Below are 19,139 nucleotides of genomic sequence, written 5' to 3'. Positions count from 1 at the left end.
TTATCTGCTGTCTTAGTACTTTGTTGTATGTATGCATTTGTTGTAACCTGCCCTGAGGTTTTCTGATGAAAGGCACTGTTGATAAGGTTTGGTGTTGGTTTTTAATGCATAAGAATGACTTAATTCTGGCTGCTGGTGTGGCAAGAGCAATTCCTTTTCACTGTTACATTGGGGGAAAAGCACATTGTACTAAACACCCTCTTTAAAAATAATTAAAAGTGGTACCCTAACCTAAAACTGTCCATCCAAATGACCATGGAAGCAGATACTGCAAGAAAAGAATTGTATGATTGAACAAAGACTTGTTCACATACTAGAGTGTTCATTTCCATGAAGACTCAAGATGAGCAGAAAAGAGGACTCTGCTTCCCCAATTGTCAGTTACCCTTGGACTGCAGAGACAATAGAAAGCACCCATCTGCCAGCTCAGGGTCAACCATTTACTGCATTTTAGTCCACCTTTTCTTCAAGGTGCTCAGGGCATTTACAGGATTGCCTCGCCCTGTTTTATTCCTAAAACGACTTTGTAGGTTAAATGGTGCAAAGAGCATGATTTCTCCCAGTGTCACCCAATAACATATGTGGACAATATTTTGCCCACGGTACATGACTGTTGTACATTAAATACGTGTTCCTTTGAGATCTCAGCTATGGATCAAGTAGCAATTGCCTCCCAGCACAATTGCAATGGCTAGGCACATACAGTCTGGAGACTTGTGTTTTATTTCTCCTTCTGAACCACGGTTTTGCCTCTCTCTGTGTCCTCATCTCCTGCCTACATGCAGTGAAACAATTGTTAAGAGGATTACACAAACAAGAGGATAATGCAAGCAAAACATTTCTCAGTAAATGCGCACGTTTTTTGAAGCTTCCAGGAATAGCGTTTTCCCATCTATATTGCAGGGTACAGGTTTCTGGATAGCAGCAGTATCTAACTTCAACATTATTCTTCACTGGTAAGGCAGAAGTTATGAACCTTCTAACAGTGATGGGCAATCCGGTGCCCTTCAGATATTGTGGACTTCAATTCCCATCAGACCTAGCCAGTATGATCAGTGGTTGAGTAAAATGGAACTGTAGTCCAGCAACATCCGGAGGGAACCAGCTTTCCTACCCCTCTTCTGCACTGTGCACATGAATACATTCTAGAGAAGGCATTTAGTTGTCTCCCATGTCACAGAGATCAGACTAGGCTCCACTAGAAGTTGGTGCAACTCGTACAGCAATGGCGACAAATATTCACACAGTTGTTCAAAAATAATTTTACAGCATTTATCAAATATGTGAGAAAGAGACAATTATTTACAAACTATTGTTTTTAACACTCGATTGGAAGCCGCCCAGAGTGGCTGGGGAAACTCAGCCAGATGGGCGGGGTATAAATAATAAATTATTATTATTATATTAATATTACAAAGTGCCATGAAAACTTACAAACTACCTAAAATTAAGTGAACTAGCAATATCAGATTTTACTAGGTTCTCACAAATTCTTGACTCAGTTTTTCTTTTTTTTTCTTTTTTAAAAAATAAGTTCAATAAGATTCAAGAAAAGGGTAAGTTCAACGTTGTTCCCGGTAGCTGTGAGGTGCTGATGAAGCAGCGTATGAAGTAGTAAAGAATACAGGGTGCCAGCGTTCTATCCCCGTTTCGCCCTAGCAGTCCATGCAGTTGGGAGGCTGCTGTTTCGCCCCCGGTGGGGCCAATTTGTTGGGGTTGGCAGATAGCACACTCCCTGAGCACAGTTTTCTGGGCTTCTTCAGCTGTCTCGTGCCATTAATGCATCTACTAGTGCTAACTGATAATAATCCAAACGGAATCTTATCAGAATCAACATGATACACTTCGAGGTGTTCAATTAAATACAAAGTAAATACAAATTCTCCCACTATATACAAAGAATCAAAATTATGTACTTACATATCTTTGAGGAGACAATTTCTTGGCTTAAGCATACAAGACTGAATAGCTTAGCAAGGTAGCCCTGTTTGATTACAGATACATTTACACATTTTCTCATTATAGGTTTTTCAACAGGTCTTTTACATTAGTAGAGAGGCTGGGCATTTAGTGCCATTGGTCCTGTGCTATGGAAGATTCTTCCTGCAGAGATTCAGTGGGCACCCTTGCTTTTGATTTTCCAGCATCTCTTGAAAACCATTTTGTGCAGTTGCTTAGCCAGTCATTTAAACGATTATTTTGTACTATTTTTTATTTTATTGTATATATTGTATTGTACAATATATTATATATATTATACACCACCATGTTGTATTGGATGAATTGCCAATACATAAATATTTTTACAAAGAAATAAATAATGAGCTGGAGATGAGCGCATGAAGGCTACAAAGCAAATCACTAATTATATCATGTCTCTAAAGCCTCAGTGAGCTGTTACTTATGTGATTTGCTTTGGCAGTGATCACTGTGATGGCGGCCATGATGGCCACACATCTCACGTGTTTTGTAGAATTTAACACAATAAAGCCTCCTGCTAGGGAAAGAACAAACAGTTGCGCAACATTAGCTAACCATAGCATAATTTCCTTCTTATCTCATCTGTGAAAATACAGCATATTTGTTAAACCTAATTAAAACTAATCTGGAAATTGCTCCTGATATTATTAACACATGGATGGAGAAAAAGAAAGGGCCAGCAAGCCAACAACCATCCCTTCATTAAACATAATGATGGCAATGATTATCTAAACTGAGAAAAGCTCTCTCAATCGCCGTCTTATTTTAGCACGCTGCACTGCATCCAAAGTGATATTTGCTAAGTGGAGAAAGCAGGTGATCTATCCCTGCAACTGACAAAGGTTATAAATGCTGCACCTTTGAATTTGAGAATACTAGTGAGCTACATAAATCAGGGGTGGGCAGAAGGTAGATTTGGGATCTACCAGTATAGGTGATTTCAGGCAAGGATTTCCAATTCCCAATCGTTTAACAATAGCAACAACAACCTCTCTCCCAACTCCCTAAATTATACTGCTGAAATAAAGAAAAACTGGGAGGAAGGCTGAACCAGGCTGTGAGCTCAGTTCAGTTCTGGATGTCGAAACAAATTTGTAGGCTCATAATTCTTTAATTGTAAATGCATGCCTTTTGCACCAGTTCCCAATTCATGAGTATCAATGTTTGAGTAAAAACCAAGGTAGATCCCATATGAGGTCTGCATAACCCTAATCTAATTAACTTCTGCCTGTGTGATTTGTTGCTTTGGCTATATTTTTTTCTGGATGGGGTCATCTATCTCATGTAGGATCGCCTCCTTCAAGAACCAATGGCCAGAACACTGATCCACATAGAAACACAGAACATAAGAGGAACCCGCTGCATCAAACAGAAAGTCCATCTAGTCTAGCGTCCCCTTTACCACAGTGGCCAAACCAGGTATCTCTAGGAAGTAGAATGTGCAGGCTGTATCTCTCTCTAACTATTGCTCTCCAAAAGATGGTACTCTGGAGACATACAGCATTCTCCGCACGTGTTCTCCAGAAACTGGTGTTCAGAGGCATACCCACTCCAATAGTGGCGGTAGTATACAACCATGATGGTTAGTAGCCATTGACAGCCTTATTCTGCATAAAGTTGCCTAAATCAGTGGTTTTCAAACTCCCCTCTCCACAAGCACTTAAACATTGCAGAGGGTGGACCACTCAATTTTTTATGCCTGTTGGGGCAATTTTTCTGGTGCTGTGCTAGATTGCTGTATGACTTTTGCATTACAGCTTGAATGCCACAAATTCATATTATAATACAGCAAAATGCAAAGCATTTCTGGCTCCTAAGCCTCTCTCCACAACTTTCAAATTGCTCCCTCCTGCCTATCACTACATTTCCCAAAGTTCTCTGGGAAGAGGGACCACTCTGAGAATTGTAGCTCTGAGAACAGGTGTCTCTCAACAAGTATCAGCATCCATAAACTACATTTTGCACAGGATTCTTTTGGGAAGCCGTGACTGTTTAAAGCGGGATGTTGTTGATGCTTCAAATGTACAGTGCAAATGGAGCCTAGGACAGGGCGGGAAACCTTATTCAATCTGAGTACTCTCCCAAGAGGCTCCATTTGAGCCACACAAAAGGCAGAGGTGCCTCTCTCTATACAGGCAAGAAAAGAGGCATTGTCACAGTTTAAGGACAAACTCCAGCCAAGCAAAAGCACTCAAGGAAAGCATGGAGCAGGACCGGTGAGGGCTGTGGCCCAGGAAGGAAGGTCTAAGGAGACTAGAGTATCGAGGGCTAAATCTCCTGAGGTCTGAGGTATCTTCCTCACTACTGCATAAACAAGCAAGGCTTTGGGGATATAAAAGTATTAAGTTGGCAGTTTACAAAGCAGGGTGATGCAAGGGAGAGTGTGCATCAAATGCTTGGGAAACACTACTATAACGCCATCACAAAATCATCTGGAAAGAAAACAGCTCATGACAGTCTCTGGCACGGAAAGGGAATATGGAAAGCATGTCGACCAGACTCAGAATTAACGAAAGTGAAAATATTTCTGAGGAAGAGTTGAACTGCATGCTGTACGGTGGCGGCCAGATGGTGTCGAATCCTGGCTTTTTCCTGTCAGCGCTGCAAGGGCCGGGGACTAGCTGTCAAGGAAGGAAAATTCCAAGTCACTGCACAAGAGCTCAATTAGCAGTTAGGAGCCAAAGTACAAGTGAACAGAAGCCACTGGATGCCATTCACAGAACACAATGCCAAAAGCCATCACAACTCTCCTCGTTCTTTCTTCACTGTCATCAAAGGGGGAGCTGCTGCCCTCGCCATCCTTGAAGAGCTGGCAGCCTTTCCAAGCCTCCCTGGAGACCAGAGGCCAGCTTTCCAAACCAGAAACACTCCCACGCAATTGTAACCAGCTTCAGATATAGATATATATATTTGCTCCAGCTCCCAGCAAAGACTGACAGCCATTTTTCACAGGACAAGAGGTTTCTTTAATAAGTGCGCGTTGAACTAGGGATGAATAAAGTTCTTCCGAATAAGGCTTTTGTTCAAATAAACGATCTGCGGTGCAATCTTGTATCAGCCCATAGGATTGTAGAATGAAGTACGGATCACTCCCCTTCAATCCACCACGAGAGAAAGAACAAACAATGGCTGAGGCCCGGTTTTACCTGGCTGAGACGAGTGAGGGGAAGGAGTAGTTTTTGACTTCGCTCTAACACAGCACCACTCTTTCAACAAAAAGGTTCTCAAGCTATTTACATATAAAAACAGTGTAAAAATTTACACAATTCTGGAAGCCTTAATCCTAACATTTTCATTAGACTATCTTGGAGATTACACCTTTTACAGTGGAACCTTGGTTCTCTAACTTAATCCGTTCCGGAAGTCCGTTCGACTCCCGAAACCATTCAAAAACCATGGCTTCCAATTGGCTGCAGGAACTTCCTGCACTCAAGTGGAAGCTGCATCGGACATTCGGCTTCCGAAAAATGGTCAAAAACCGGGACACTTACTTCTGGGTTTTCGGTGTTCGAGAGCCGATTTGTTCATCAACTAAGCCGTTCGTGAACCAGGGTACCACTGTATAGGCAGATAAGCAATGCTGGCTTTTTGGTACCATAGATGGAAGCTGGTGGCAGTGTAGGGAAGTGGGGATAGTGACACTTCATCATGGTCCAACCCCTCAGTGCTTAGTCCCAGATGCTCCTTGCTTGCCCCAGGAAGCCAGGCTGATCTGTCAGTCTTATTTGCCAGATCTGAAAAGCCTTGTTCACTTAATGAAAATACACCTGGAGGAACACTTTCTAAACCCCAGTCCTTCCTTTTTCCTGCAGCAACCTATGCCCTCTCGTCTGGCATGCCTCATCCCTGATCTGTTGAGAAGAAGCACAGATCCACTTGAGGCTTATGAACCAGCAGAGGGAACATGGATGCCCCCTAAACCTTAGCAGTTCCCACCATGGCTACCTCCACGACGTCAATATTTTGTGGGAGCAATTCAAGCCCTTTTAAAAAGAAACTGTAATTTTGAAGTTAGGGAAGTGACGGAAACGCACCAAAAAGCGAAAATCTACAAACTAATGGAGAAAGCGTATAGCCACTGCACAAGCAAGTCAGGATAATTCTGGCTAAACGTGTGGTCTTACATTCTCCTCCCACAAACAAATGCTAGATAAATAAATAAATAAAAATTGTCCAGAGAAAACATATGTTAGCAATGTGTCACATTTATATGTTATTAAACAGTGCCTTCAGTTACAGTTAAAATGTATAACTGGAAATTTAACTCACATGGAAATTATCACATGATTTCTCAGTAAATAAGAACACATAGTCTAACCTCCATGTAAGCTTTGTATAAGCAAATGGGAAAGAATGTTTAACAAACAGGTCGTGTGGAAAAGTCCTATGTTCTAGTCAGATCAGCAGCACTGACTAGACACACTGGGTGATATCCATCTACACCTCATTAGCAGTCTAAGAAATGTTCTCCTAACTGCCACAAAGCTATGGCCATCTCTTTCTGCCTTGGAAATACATTACAGAGGGTCAGGCCCGGGCAACGCACCTGGACAGGTGACATTGATAGCTCCTGATGCTCCCTACAACAGGATGATGAAGAAAAGTTTGGACTTGATATCCTGCCTCCACAAGGAGTCTCAAAGCGGCTAACATTCTCCTTTCCCTTCCTGCCCCACAACAAACACTCTGTGAGGTGAGTGGGGCTGAGAGACTTCAGAGAAGTGTGACTAGCCCAAGGTCACCCAGCAGCTGCATGTGGAGGAGCAGGGAAGCGAACCCAGTTCACCAGATTACGAGTCCACCGCTCTTAACCACTCATCTTCCTAGGGGATAGATTCTGTTTGTTAAACTGAAATGTAAGTGCCACTGAGGCTTTGCAATATATTAAATGTATTAAATCAATTAGATTTGTTAAAGGAGATTAAAGCATTAAATGCTTTAGAAATAAAATGCAGTTACCAGCCTTGTCACACATATCCCAAGCATCCACAATGGAAAGCAAAGGCATGACAAATATAATTGATCCAGTTATTGTGCTCATCACACCACCCAACTAAAAAGAAAGTGTTATTTCAGATATTGCAGTTGTCTACCCTTTGTGTGTTTCAACAATGCAATGCAATGCTTCTTTCCATGGCGCGGGGGATGGAGAGTACTGCCTGCAGCTGAGTTACCATGAAACCCTCCCCTCAAAAAACATCAATAAGAGAGTGTGCATTTGTGTACATGCATGTGCTTGCGTGTATGTGTGAGTGATAGAGGCTATTCGCTTCCCCTCTCATGTAGCAGTGTCACCACTTGACAGTCCTTCTGGTGTTCCCATGGCCTAGATTTCACCTCCTAAAAAAATGAAAAAAGCCATTTAACATGTAACTAGGGCACACTGCTCTAGTCTGAAACAGAGACAAAGCAGTACCAACCAATTACCACTGAAGTTTGTCAGCGTACATGGCAGAAAAAGACACTCCAACAGTTACCAATTTCACTTCAAAATACTGAACTGCGGAGGCAGCAGCTAGAAATGGCCTGGTTTTTAAATTCTACGTGAAAGCAAATACAATAATTCCACCCTGGGTGGCATTGTTTTTTAATCTCTTTTAACTATTTTATTATGCTAGCTTGATGAATTTTTAAATTGTTAGCTGCCCCACGTAGATATTTGAATATTTTAATTGCTGACATAACCCTTTCGGCTAGGGGCACATTAAAATTTATTTTGAATGTGTTTAAATAGCTAATAAAAGTTTCCATACAGATGTTCAGGAGTAAGCCCACTGTAGAAGTGCGCTCAGAACATTTTAGGCTAAAGCAGAATTTTCTCCCCAGATCTAGTAAAGAAGAAAGTCTGTTCTTCCAGATTTGTTTAAGTCACAAAGCTGAATTCCTTCTTGTAGCAATTTTTAAAGAGTGAAAAAAAACACCACCTTGTTTATTTCTTTAAAAATGAAATAAAGCAGAAATACATTTGAACAGATACAGATGCACAGTGCTGCAGAAGGCATAGTGAGGGTGGAAAAGAGAATCCTACTTGAAGAATAATAGAAGGGACAAATAAGAAGAGATAATTGGCATTTGATATGGAATGAGCACAGAGGGGAGCCGAGGGAAGCAGCACTTCTCTGTAGTAGAAAAACCTGTATCAACTCCCATTTTCAGGTTAATCCACATAAAGCTACATAACTTCTTTACCTCAAACAGAGTTGTCTTACTGGGTCCTCGTCTGCCAACACATAACTAATGTAAGAAACTAGGCAATCATCTTTTTTAAAAGAACAAAAAAATAATTCAGTTTCACACATTCTGGCACAAGCGCATGCCAAACATATTCCACTGCTGAAAACTCACTTCATTAACAAAAAACAAAAAAGCTAACCACTGTTGGCATTCTTATACAGAGCACATTAGCAGAATATCTGCATAAGCAAAGTCACATGTTATCCATATTAACAGCAATCACTTCAACTCGGGGAGTGGGGTGGAGTGACTAATCTAAGAAAGTCTGAGGAGTTTCATACAAAATGCTGGTTTCCAGCAATTACATACTGCAAGAAAATATAATTAGGTAGACTTGCAAAACGTTACTGCTTTGCTTGAAAATATCTGGTTTGTATCACCTGGAACAAAACACTATTAGGAAGCACACCATATATTTTTTTAAAAAAAATCAGAGCGGTTCTACATAAACTAGTGTCACAAGCAAGGAGGGTGGATAGATAGAGGAGTGGTCAATTACTGGACATCCTATATTCTTTGAAAGAGCTATTTCCCTCATAAGGAAATGATACAAGATCTGAGTTCTTTTTCTTTCCTCCTTCTTAGTGACTAGCTGTTCACTAGGCTTACTCGCCTGAGCTATGTGAGTGCAGCTTTCTCCTGACTGAAGTGCAGTGTTTGAGGATGGGGACATTCACAGGGAAAACAAAATGCTTGTTTACAAAGCTATTGTACTACCAACCTTACTGTATGCTTGTGAAACATGGACCACTTACAAACGCCTTGAAACATTCCATCAAGAGTGTCTCTGAAAAATTGTACACATCACTTGGGAAGACAGGCAAACTAATGCCAGCGTACTGGAAGAAGCAAAGATCACCTGCCGAAGCAATGATTCTTCAACATCAACTTCATTGGATTGATCATGTTGTGTGGATGCCTGATTATCGTCTTCCAAAGCAACTACTCTATTCCGAACTTAAAAATGGAAAGTGTAATGCTGGTAGTCAACAAAAGAGGTTTAAAAACTCTCTCAAGGCAAATCTTTAAAAAAAAGTAGTATAAACACCAACAATTGGGAAACACTGGCCTGTGAGCGCTCCAGTTGGAGAAAAGCCTTTACCAAAGGTGTCATGGACTTTGAAGCTGCTTGAACTCAGGTCGAAAGGGAGAAACGTGCTAAGAGGAAGGCACATTTGGCAAACCCTCATTGTGATCAACTCTGGCGTCCCCACTGTGGAAGGACATGTGGATCCAGAATTGGCCACCGCAGTCACTTATGGACTCACTGTTAAGACCGTGTTCATGGAAAGCAAACTTACTCGGCTACGAGTCATCGCCAAAGAAGGGAAGAAGACTAGGCTTACTGAAATCAGCCCAGCCATCTTGTTCTTGACCAAGTAAATTACATATTCCAAATAATTTCCTGAAAATGGAGCAGTATTAAAAACACTTCTACACTTTCCTCCAATTTCAAAATTATATGCTCTGAAACTCATTTCCGTTTTCACCGCGAGCAACGGGGGAAAAACGTTTTACAAGGTGGTAGGTGTGTCTACACAGCCTAAAGCAGCTGCACTAATTTAAATGTGGGAAAACTACAAAGATTCAATTTACGTAAGATATATCATCAAGTTTAAACAAGACAGGTAAATGGTTTTATTACCTATGTTACATAATGTAAGAGGGGGAAAGCTCTAAACAAATTATGTTGCATTCAGGCAGATGTTTACAGCTGGCATTGGCAATGCAAGGGAATATTTCTCTTCTTGAAAAATTGAAGCTACTCACAAGTTGACAGAAACTACATGGCTTTGAATTGCAAATTTTCCTACAGGCCCCTGGTGATTTTTTGTTTGTTTTAAAAACGGCCCATAGCTCCCAAACATCTGAAACCCAGAGTCTAGTGGTCAGATTCATGCCCTTATATATGTCATCTCTGCATAACCAGCGCTATTTTTCTAGAAAATGAGGTGCTGGAACTCACCATGAACGCCTCCCTTGTCCTCTTATAATGGCAATGGCGCCCACTTGAGAGGTGCTGGAACTGAGTTCCGGCTGGAAAAAAAACCCTGAGCATATAACATTACCCAAACAAGTTTCCTTCATTCCAAATGTCACAAAACCAAGAGGCGGAAGCACCACCAGATGAAAAAATGTATCTTAAGGGCATGTTTCAGTACTGTTCAATTCCACCATGATGCTCATTAAGTGTTCAACTCCAGAATGCACTCAAACAAATTATAATGGCCACTGATGAGATAGAACCCCCAGGCTCATGGAGCAAATGCTATCAAGATTGTGGGAGACTCAGATATTTTCAAGCTAAAAGCAGAAATACTGGAATTGACAGGTAGCATGCATATCCTAAGGAAAACTGGTAATAAGCCTCTACAACTACATGTAGATGTTAACTGTAGCAACTGTTTCGGCAGTTGCGTGACACAGCAACCTTGCTTGTACTAAAAAATGTCAGGATGTGACCAGTGCATATCTAGAGATGACCTTGGAACCTTACATATGCTGCTTTCAGTTCTGCACAAGAAAGGCCGACTATAAATGCAAGTAACAAATTTGCAAAACAATTTACTGAAAAATGACCCTGACCTTAGGCAAAGTGGATGTTCTGACCCCTTTCAACCTTGTGGCAGCCTCATGTCATCCCACAGTTTCTCTATTGCCTTGAAATCCATATTCAGTGCATAGTTCATTTGTTTTTAAAGGGCTGTATTCAGCTCCAAACAGAAAGAAAGAAATAAATATAAATGGTTAGCAGTTCAGGGCTCCTTAAACTAAGGTTCCCAGTGACAAGAAAATGCCATTTCATTCCAAAATCCGTAAGAGCCCTTGTAGTTCAAGGTTCATCGTGGGGGAGTCAGAATATTACTTGGCTCAACTCTCTTTCTTTGGAATTTTGTCTCTAGGTATATACATTATAAGGGAACAGAAAAGTTATATATTCTATATGACACGCATTTCCTTATCTTTGCATTGGAGAAGTAAAAGGGTACAGACTAATTAAGGCATGAATACTTAAGAACTGTTTTCCCTTAAGGCAAGTGGTTTCATAGAATTTGCCCAAGGAGTCAGAAAGACACTGTGTACAATGAGGGGAGAAAGTATTTAATCCTCTGCTAAATTTGCCCGTTTGCCCTCTGACAAAGAAATGACCAGTCCATAATTTTAATGGTAGGTTTATTGTAGCTGTGAGAGACAGAATAACAACAGGAAAACCCCCAGAAACCCAGAAGACAAAAGTCAGAGATTGACTTTTAGCACAGGATCATTACCCTTTGAGATTACAGCCTTCCACACCCATGGGATGGCTTGCAAGAATGGTTGTGAGAAGACCTTTCAGGGCGTTTCCAGGGCTAGTGCTCTAGGTTGTACATTACAGACAGAAAGCACAATGTTTAAATGAAAATAGAGAAATCTGCACTCTTCTACGACATCCTTTCTAGGTGCTCGACAAATACTTAAATTTGTTCTCTCATACACATCCGCATGTCCTTACTCAGAAGGATGGATAAATCCATCCAAAAAGTTATCCCCTTCAAGGTAAGCCAGATTTTTGTGCTTAATGTACTTGACAGCGTTCCTTCAACCAACTAAGCCATCAACCTCCCATGTTCCCAGGACATAGTTGAAAGCCTGCCAATTTAGCTGGATGCACTAGAAAGGCTCACATAATTCCAAGTTGTTAAAATAATATTGTAGGTAGTATTTAAAATAAGGACAGAAAGCGTGCATGGGTCACAAGCCCAGGACTGAGCAGGCAGAAACTCTTAATGAAATATTGAGCACTCATAAAGAAATAAAAATAAAGACTACTTTGTTCTTTTCTTTATGGGTTAACACACACACACACACACACACCCATGATGCGAAGACCCCCATTAACAAGCTTTTAATCATGAGTTTAAAACACTAGGAGATCATTCCCTTCGTGTAAAATGACCTCCCCACTGAGATGGATCTCATCCCAACTTTGTATTCTTTCAGACACCCATTCAAAAACCACACATTTCACCAACTCTTTGCAGTTTTCTTGGGTTGTTATTGTTTTTTATTTAATGATTCTACATAATGTGTATGTGTGTGTATCTTTATGTTACTTTAGTTTTTTGTAAACCACCCTATAATCATATTTGGTAAAGGACAGTATAGAACTCTCTTAATAAATAAAATGTACATAATGTGTCCTCTAAGTGTGTCTTTCATCTATGGAACCTACAAAGGTTGTGCTAGCAACTAAGAATTTGTATTTGATAGTTATACTCACAACCTCATGTTTCTCAACCATATCTGCTAATTAACATAATATTTCCAGAAATATTTGCAGGAGTGACCTGCTGTATATATTTTTCTGATGCAACACCAAAGCAAATTTCCTAACACCACACCATGCATTCACAGAGAAGGTTGAGATTTGAACCCAGCTCTCTCAAGCTCAAAGTCCAACTTACTAACCCCTGGCCCATAGCAGTACAACACATTTTGCTAAAGGGGGTCACAAGCAGTTTTCGGTCACAATAGTGCCAAGACATTCCCATTCTTATGCCACTGTATTTCCGCAAAGCGGTTACAAAAATGGGCATAAGTTACAGAGCTGGTTAAGTTTCCATGAAAGAAAATAAATAAATGGCTTCAGCTGCGAAAGCTAGCTTGCAACATATGCATTTATGCCCTCCCTCTAGCACTCTAAGACTTCAGCAGTTTCCCACGGCTTACATACAATTCTTTACTTCTAATCTCAAGCACAATTTTTCAGAAATTATCTGTAGAAATGGATTTGTTTGATCTCACAAGTTTCCACTAGAAAGTCCAAATTCAGAGGACAGCTGTGTCAAATATTTCAGACTGCAAGAGGCATGGTAGGAAGGTATTTCTGCCTGCACTGTCAGGGCACCATCTGCAATAACGTTTCTGACATCCAGATAACAATGACAGGAGGAATTATTAATGAGGCAACTGGCTCTGCAAAAAGGCTTACTTCACTGGGAAAACACATGCTCACAATAGCTGTGACAATTTATTCTCAGCTAGCTAATTAGCTTGAAGAATTTGCAGCTTTCCCAGCAAGGTATTTAAGCAAATGCACTTACACAAGATTCCCAAGGCGTTAAGAAAACATGGAAGCCCATACAATTACTATTAGCAGGTACCAGCTAGGCATAATAAAGTTACACAACAATAAATTGAAACTGAATGCATAAAAAGATAGGAAGGACCTATAGTGCTGCAGGAGAAGAATGTTCATATAGGTATGCATGACTGGCTTATGAAGCCCTTACATCAGCTAGAGTAGGTTCAATATTTCTGTGAGAGAGGTTTCTACATGCAGACAGAACTATCCAATCAAGGCTCAGGATTTTCCCTGGACACGATTCTTCTGCATACAGAATGATTATTATTGCACAAACATTCCGTTAACACGTCAAAGCTAAACATTTAGGCATCTGCCCATTAGGAAGAGAGAACATTGTTAAAATGTGGTAAGCTTGCAGTCAATGTACAGTCGTACCTCGGAAGTCAAACGGAATACGTTCCGGAAGTCCATTCGACTTCTGAAACGTTAGACTTCCAAAGCGTGGCTTCTGATTGACTGCAATTCAGAATCTGCAGAAGCCCTGTCGGACGTTTGGCTTACAAAAGAACATTCATAAAGTGGAACACTCACTTCCGGTTTTCAATCGTTCGGGAGTCAAAACGTATGAGTTCTGGGGCTTTTGAGAACCAAGGTATGACTGTAACTGCTATAAGAAGATGGAGGGAGAGAAGGAACTGGAATCACCCTTGATACCTGTAATGAGTATGGGTTGCTCGTGTGTAAGTTGCCGCCTCTCCAGGCTTTGTTGCCTTGCACTTCGTGGCTGCCTCAGTCGCTAGCAGAATCAGTCAGTGGGCGTTTCTTAAATCTTTTCCAACATAAAAGTTGTTTGACACCCAGTCTCCTCCTACTCTCTCTGCGCGGAAGTCTTCTGCGCAGGGTGGGCGTGGGTAGCGGAGGACCTGTGCTCTCCCCGCTGGTGTCCAGTGAAGAGTCCTGGAGCCCTCTCGCCGATTCCCCCATCAGCCCCTCTATATCCCTGGTGTTGCGCTGATTAGCTTCCCCATCTGTGGAGCTGCCTCTCTCCCTGCTGGGCCCTTCTCCAGCATCATTTGAGAGCCTTCCCTCCGCCTCTATCTCCGATGTCAGTTCCCTGACAATACCAATATTTAGTTGTAAGGACAACAAGTGCTGCAGATATCAAAGGGCTAGAACCATTTCCAAGTGTATCGCACAATACTTCCACCAACATTTTTAGCAATAAGTTTCGATAGATTCAACGGAGGCTTCAAACACGGCTGGTACAGGATTGTGGCTAACAGGCTGTGTGGTGACTAATTAATAGTAAAAGCTCACTGCATGATCTTGAGCCAGTCCCCTAACCCACCACACAGAGCTATTGCAAGAATAAAATGGGGTGCAGGTAGCTGTATGATGCCACCAGATCCATGAAAGAAGGGCAGGAGAAAAATACAAACAAATAATAATAATTAATAGCATGCAGATGTGGAAAAGCAAAACATTCCAATCATTAGCTATTTATAGGGAGCTTTAGTTGTATAAACATCTGCAATGCCCACGTGCCAGATCTTAACCTAGAATATAGCTACGTATGTTTGAACAGTTTGTAGGGTTAGTCAAAATAAACCCCGAACAATGTTGTCCTTTCATAGACTGTGAAGACAATGCTCTCCACCACTTTGGCCAATTCTTTAAGTAGCTCATCTTACCAGTAGTGGTGATAGCAATATAAAGGTAAAGGTAAAGGGACCCCTGACCATTAGGTCCAGTCATGACCGACTCTGGGGTTGCAGCGCTCATCTCGCTTTATTGGCCGAGGGAGCCGGTGTACAGCGGCAGGACTAAGCCGCTTCTGGCGAACCAGAGCAGCGCACAGAAACGCCGTTTACCTTCCCGCCGAAGCGGTACCTATTTATCTACTTGCACTTTGACGTGCTTTCGAACTGCTAGGTTGGCAGGAGCAGGGACCAAGCAACAGGAGCTCACCCCGTAACGGGGATTCGAACCACCAACCTTCTGATTGGCAAGTCCTAGGCTCTGTGGTTTAACCCACAGCGCAATATACCTCTCCATTATTGCCTGGCAGCAGAGTGAGGGTAAGAATTGTTGTTCTCATTCCTTGTCTACATGGTGACATAAAGCCAGATCAGAGCAAGGCCATTGCTTCCTGCATTCACAGCACCATGAAGTGCAGTTGTTAACGTTGCCCGGACTGCCAACAGATGATTAAGCAAGGAAGGGCCCGTTTCTTAAAACCGCTTGTCCTCCAGAAAAAGCTTCTGTGATGAGAAAATTTTCATTTTAGAAAATTTGGCTTAGACCAGAAGATTTTTAAAATCAAATACAACTCAGAAATGAGCATATTGAAACAGAGCTCTGTGTAAAGGACAAGACATGATCTGATAATGCTTGCCACATGTAGGCTCTCTTTACAGCAAACAAGCACCAACAGCACAATTACAAATGGAAGAAATACTCACACGAGCGATAAGGTCTTAAAAAATCATTTCCATACAAGAACAAATAACTCAGCGGTGATTTTATAACCTTGAAAAAGCATATTCTGCCTGTGCGCGCGTGTGTGTGTGTGTGTGTTTAAAATGTATTTTCTTTAGGCGTACTAGGAAGGTAGGAGGGCGGCATTTAAAGGGTTGACCGAATACTATTGCTCTTTGATATGCTGATCAACCTCAACATTGGAATAAAGATGCTCATAAATATTAACTATCATCTTTGCATGAGTCACCCGCAGGCAAAATACATTCTTTTTAAGAAAAAGGAATGGAGCCATTATAATTTCATTCTGCGTACTTTCTTGATCACAGGGTTCAAAATGCCCAGGAAAATTATTTGAGACTGGATGGAATAACAGGCAGGGAGCCAGATTTAAGCAGCATACTGCTAATTATGGTTCACCGATTTGGTTCAGGCAGATGCCCCAACTGCCAGGATAAACATTTTAAAACCTAGAGGGTTAGGCTCACGCTCAAGATCATTTCAATAAGCAACATTTTCCAGAAAACCCAACATGAAAGTGTTATGGGTTTTAGTGTAGGGCTGCAGATCTGAATTTATATACTGTGGTGTTATATGTACCTCAGACAAAGAGGGAGTATTTTGAAATTTATTTCCCCCTCATCATAGCTTTTAATATAGTACATGTGTACACATGTTTTCCTTCCGAAAGACTGTAAAGAATCTCCTTTTCGGAGGAATGTTCACTTTTTCAGCTATTAACTGTATTTTATGGGTTTATCTGCTAGCACATTTTCATCCCATCTTTCTTCAAAAAGACTTCAAGACAGCCAGCAAGCCTAACCAAAGTTTTCTTAAATAAGGAATGTCTACACAATACAAACAAACAAACAAAGACTGTTAATGGTATAGCAGCCATCCAATCTTCCCTGGAGAGCAAGTTCCAAATCCTTTACAGTGGTACCTTGGTTCCCAAACTTAATCCGTACAGAGGTCCGTTCCAAAACCAAGGCACGTTTTCCCATAGAAATGCAAAATGGATTAATCCGTTCCAGACTTTTAAAAACAACCCCTAAAACAGCTATTTAACATTAATTTTACTATCCAACAAGACCATTGATCCATAAAATGAAAGCAATAATCTATGTACTGTACTATAAAATAAGACAATAACGTAGATGATTTAAAAAAAAACTTACCTGCACTGAAGATAGTCATTGTTTGGATGGGGGGCTTTTATCCATTTCCACAGTCACACAATCAATCAATCAATCAATCAGTAGCTGATCACAAAATCAATCAATCAATCAATCAATCAGTAGCTGAACTGGGTTCCAGTCACGAAAACAAGTCACAAAAACGAAGTCACAAGTCACGGTCTCATAGAAGAACAAGTCACAGTCACAAAAACGAAAAAGCCACACAAACAAAAATGAAGGGAAAAAAACCCAGCAAAAACAAAAGCACCAAATATCACCTCAGAACACTGCAGTCAGAAATGGAAGGCTTCATTTACAATGGGGGGGCGCAAATTAGCAGCACAACAGTCAAAACTGAAGGAAGGAGGCTTTAATTACGATGCAGGGGGGTGCAAATTAGCAGCGCAACAGTCAAAATGGAAGGAAGGAGCTTCCGAAGCAAAGTTTGCAAACCGGAACAGTGACTTCCGGGTTTGCAGCGTTCGATTTCCAAGTTGTTCAAAACTAAGCTGTTTGAAAACCAAGGTACTGCTGTACAGTGGTGCCTCGCAAGACAAAAATAATCCGTTCCGCGAGTCTCTTCATCTAGCGGTTTTTTCGTCTTGCGAAGCAACCCTATTAGCGGCTTAGCGGCTATTAAAGGCTTAGCGGCTAAAAGGCTATTAGCGGCTTAGCGGCTTAGAGAAAGGGGGGGAAGCGGGGGAAAATCGGAACACTCGCAAGACGTTTTCGTCTTGCGAAGCAAGCCCATAGGGAAATTCGTCTTGCGAAGCAGCTCAAAAACGGAAAACCCTTTCGTCTAGTGGGTTTTCCGTCTTGTGAGGCATTCGTCTTGCGGGGCACCACTGTATATGAAACGTGACTACTTTGTTGTCTTGTTAAGTCTATTACTGAAGATACTTTGCAGTACCACTTAGAAGCTGTCTCTTTTATTTTTGATGCTGCATCCTTCTCAGCCCACACATCCAAAGGTACATCTGAACGTGTGTCACGTCAACACCCAAGGACAAAGAAGAGCTCAGAAGCACTCCCAAACTAACAAATCTAGAAGAATGCCATTTCATTCAGCACAAATTTAAATAGGAAGGGCCACAGCTCAGCGGGAAATGACCTGTTTTGTGTATATAAGGTTCCAAGTTCAATCCTCAACATTTCCAGGTAGGGCTAGAAGACTTCTGCCTAATACCCTGCAGAGCCACTGCATAGACAATATCTAACTAGACGGACCAGTCGTCTGTCTCAGTATAAAGATTCAGCATCAGCAGAAATACCTTCCTACCATGTCTCACATTGTAGTAGTAGTAATAACACACAACTTGCATGCATTTAACTTGTATGATCACAGCTTTATCCACTTGGTTGCCGGCCATCCGCAACTGCACTAATTAAACGCATGTAAGGCACAGAGCTTAAAAGCTCTTTCTGCACTGGGTTTTCATGCAGGGGCAGTTTTGGGTGGTTCTGGCTATACGCAATTTCAGCTTTACGCGCAATCCCCAGAACCTAACCCCCACTCAAGTTGCAAGACATCTGTATTAATTACCTGTTCTTTGCCCTAAGGCCCCAGAGCAGCCTACAACAATTAAACCACAATGTTAAAAATGGTTTATGTTAATAACGGAACTATTTAACCTGTATATCATCCCAAACATGGAACTGATAACTTATCACGTGGTTAAAGCACCTTGCCCAAGAACAGAACACAGGGAGACTGGCCAAAAATTCTCCAATATGGTGGCAAGTTTTAAACTATCATCTTAATATTGCAGGTGGGGAAGTGTGATTTGCCTAATCCCACCCTGTGAGTTTACAGCTGGCATGGGATTTCAACAGGGGAGAGGAGCCTTTCTGGTTCTCAGGTCACCCCAGCCACTTCAGAACACCCTTGATGCTTGAGAAGGAAAGCAGAGTCTGCAAGACACATGAGAATCTGTTCAACTGCTGATTCCTAATTTAGGAAGATAAACCTTCCTAGGTTTGTCTTCCTAGATTGGGACTTAGTATACACACACTGGGGGTGGTTCGGCAAAACATTCACTCAAGTTCCTGAACTTAATTCACTACTGCAGGAAGGAAGCAATTCTACAGAATCACAACACACCAGTAGAGCAATCACATACCGTATTTTTCGCTCTATAGGGCGCACCTGACCATAGGGCGCACCTAGTTTTCAGAGGGGGATATCAAGGAAAAAAATATGA

The 19,139-nt window shown here is 41.4% G+C and overlaps 1 protein-coding gene and 1 long non-coding RNA gene across 5 annotated transcripts in view; both read right to left on the bottom strand.

The window, feature by feature from the left end:
* Window positions 1-19,139, bottom strand: part of EML4 (EMAP like 4) — a 159,378-nt gene that overhangs the window by 135,378 nt on the left and 4,861 nt on the right. The window lies entirely within an intron of this gene.
* On the bottom strand, window positions 7,564-15,008 carry LOC310702995. The gene is made up of 3 exons (XR_014523874.1): window positions 14,407-15,008; window positions 7,905-13,996; window positions 7,564-7,867 (listed from the first exon to the last, which is right to left on the bottom strand). It is a non-coding gene; the product is annotated as an uncharacterized lncRNA (long non-coding RNA).

This window comes from Podarcis liolepis (assembly GCF_965112155.1).
Source record: "Podarcis liolepis genome assembly, chromosome: 3".
Classification (NCBI taxonomy): Eukaryota; Metazoa; Chordata; class Lepidosauria; order Squamata; family Lacertidae; genus Podarcis; species Podarcis liolepis.
The sequence above is the reverse complement of the archived record's forward strand: the minus strand, read 5'-3'. Positions and strand labels throughout refer to the sequence as shown.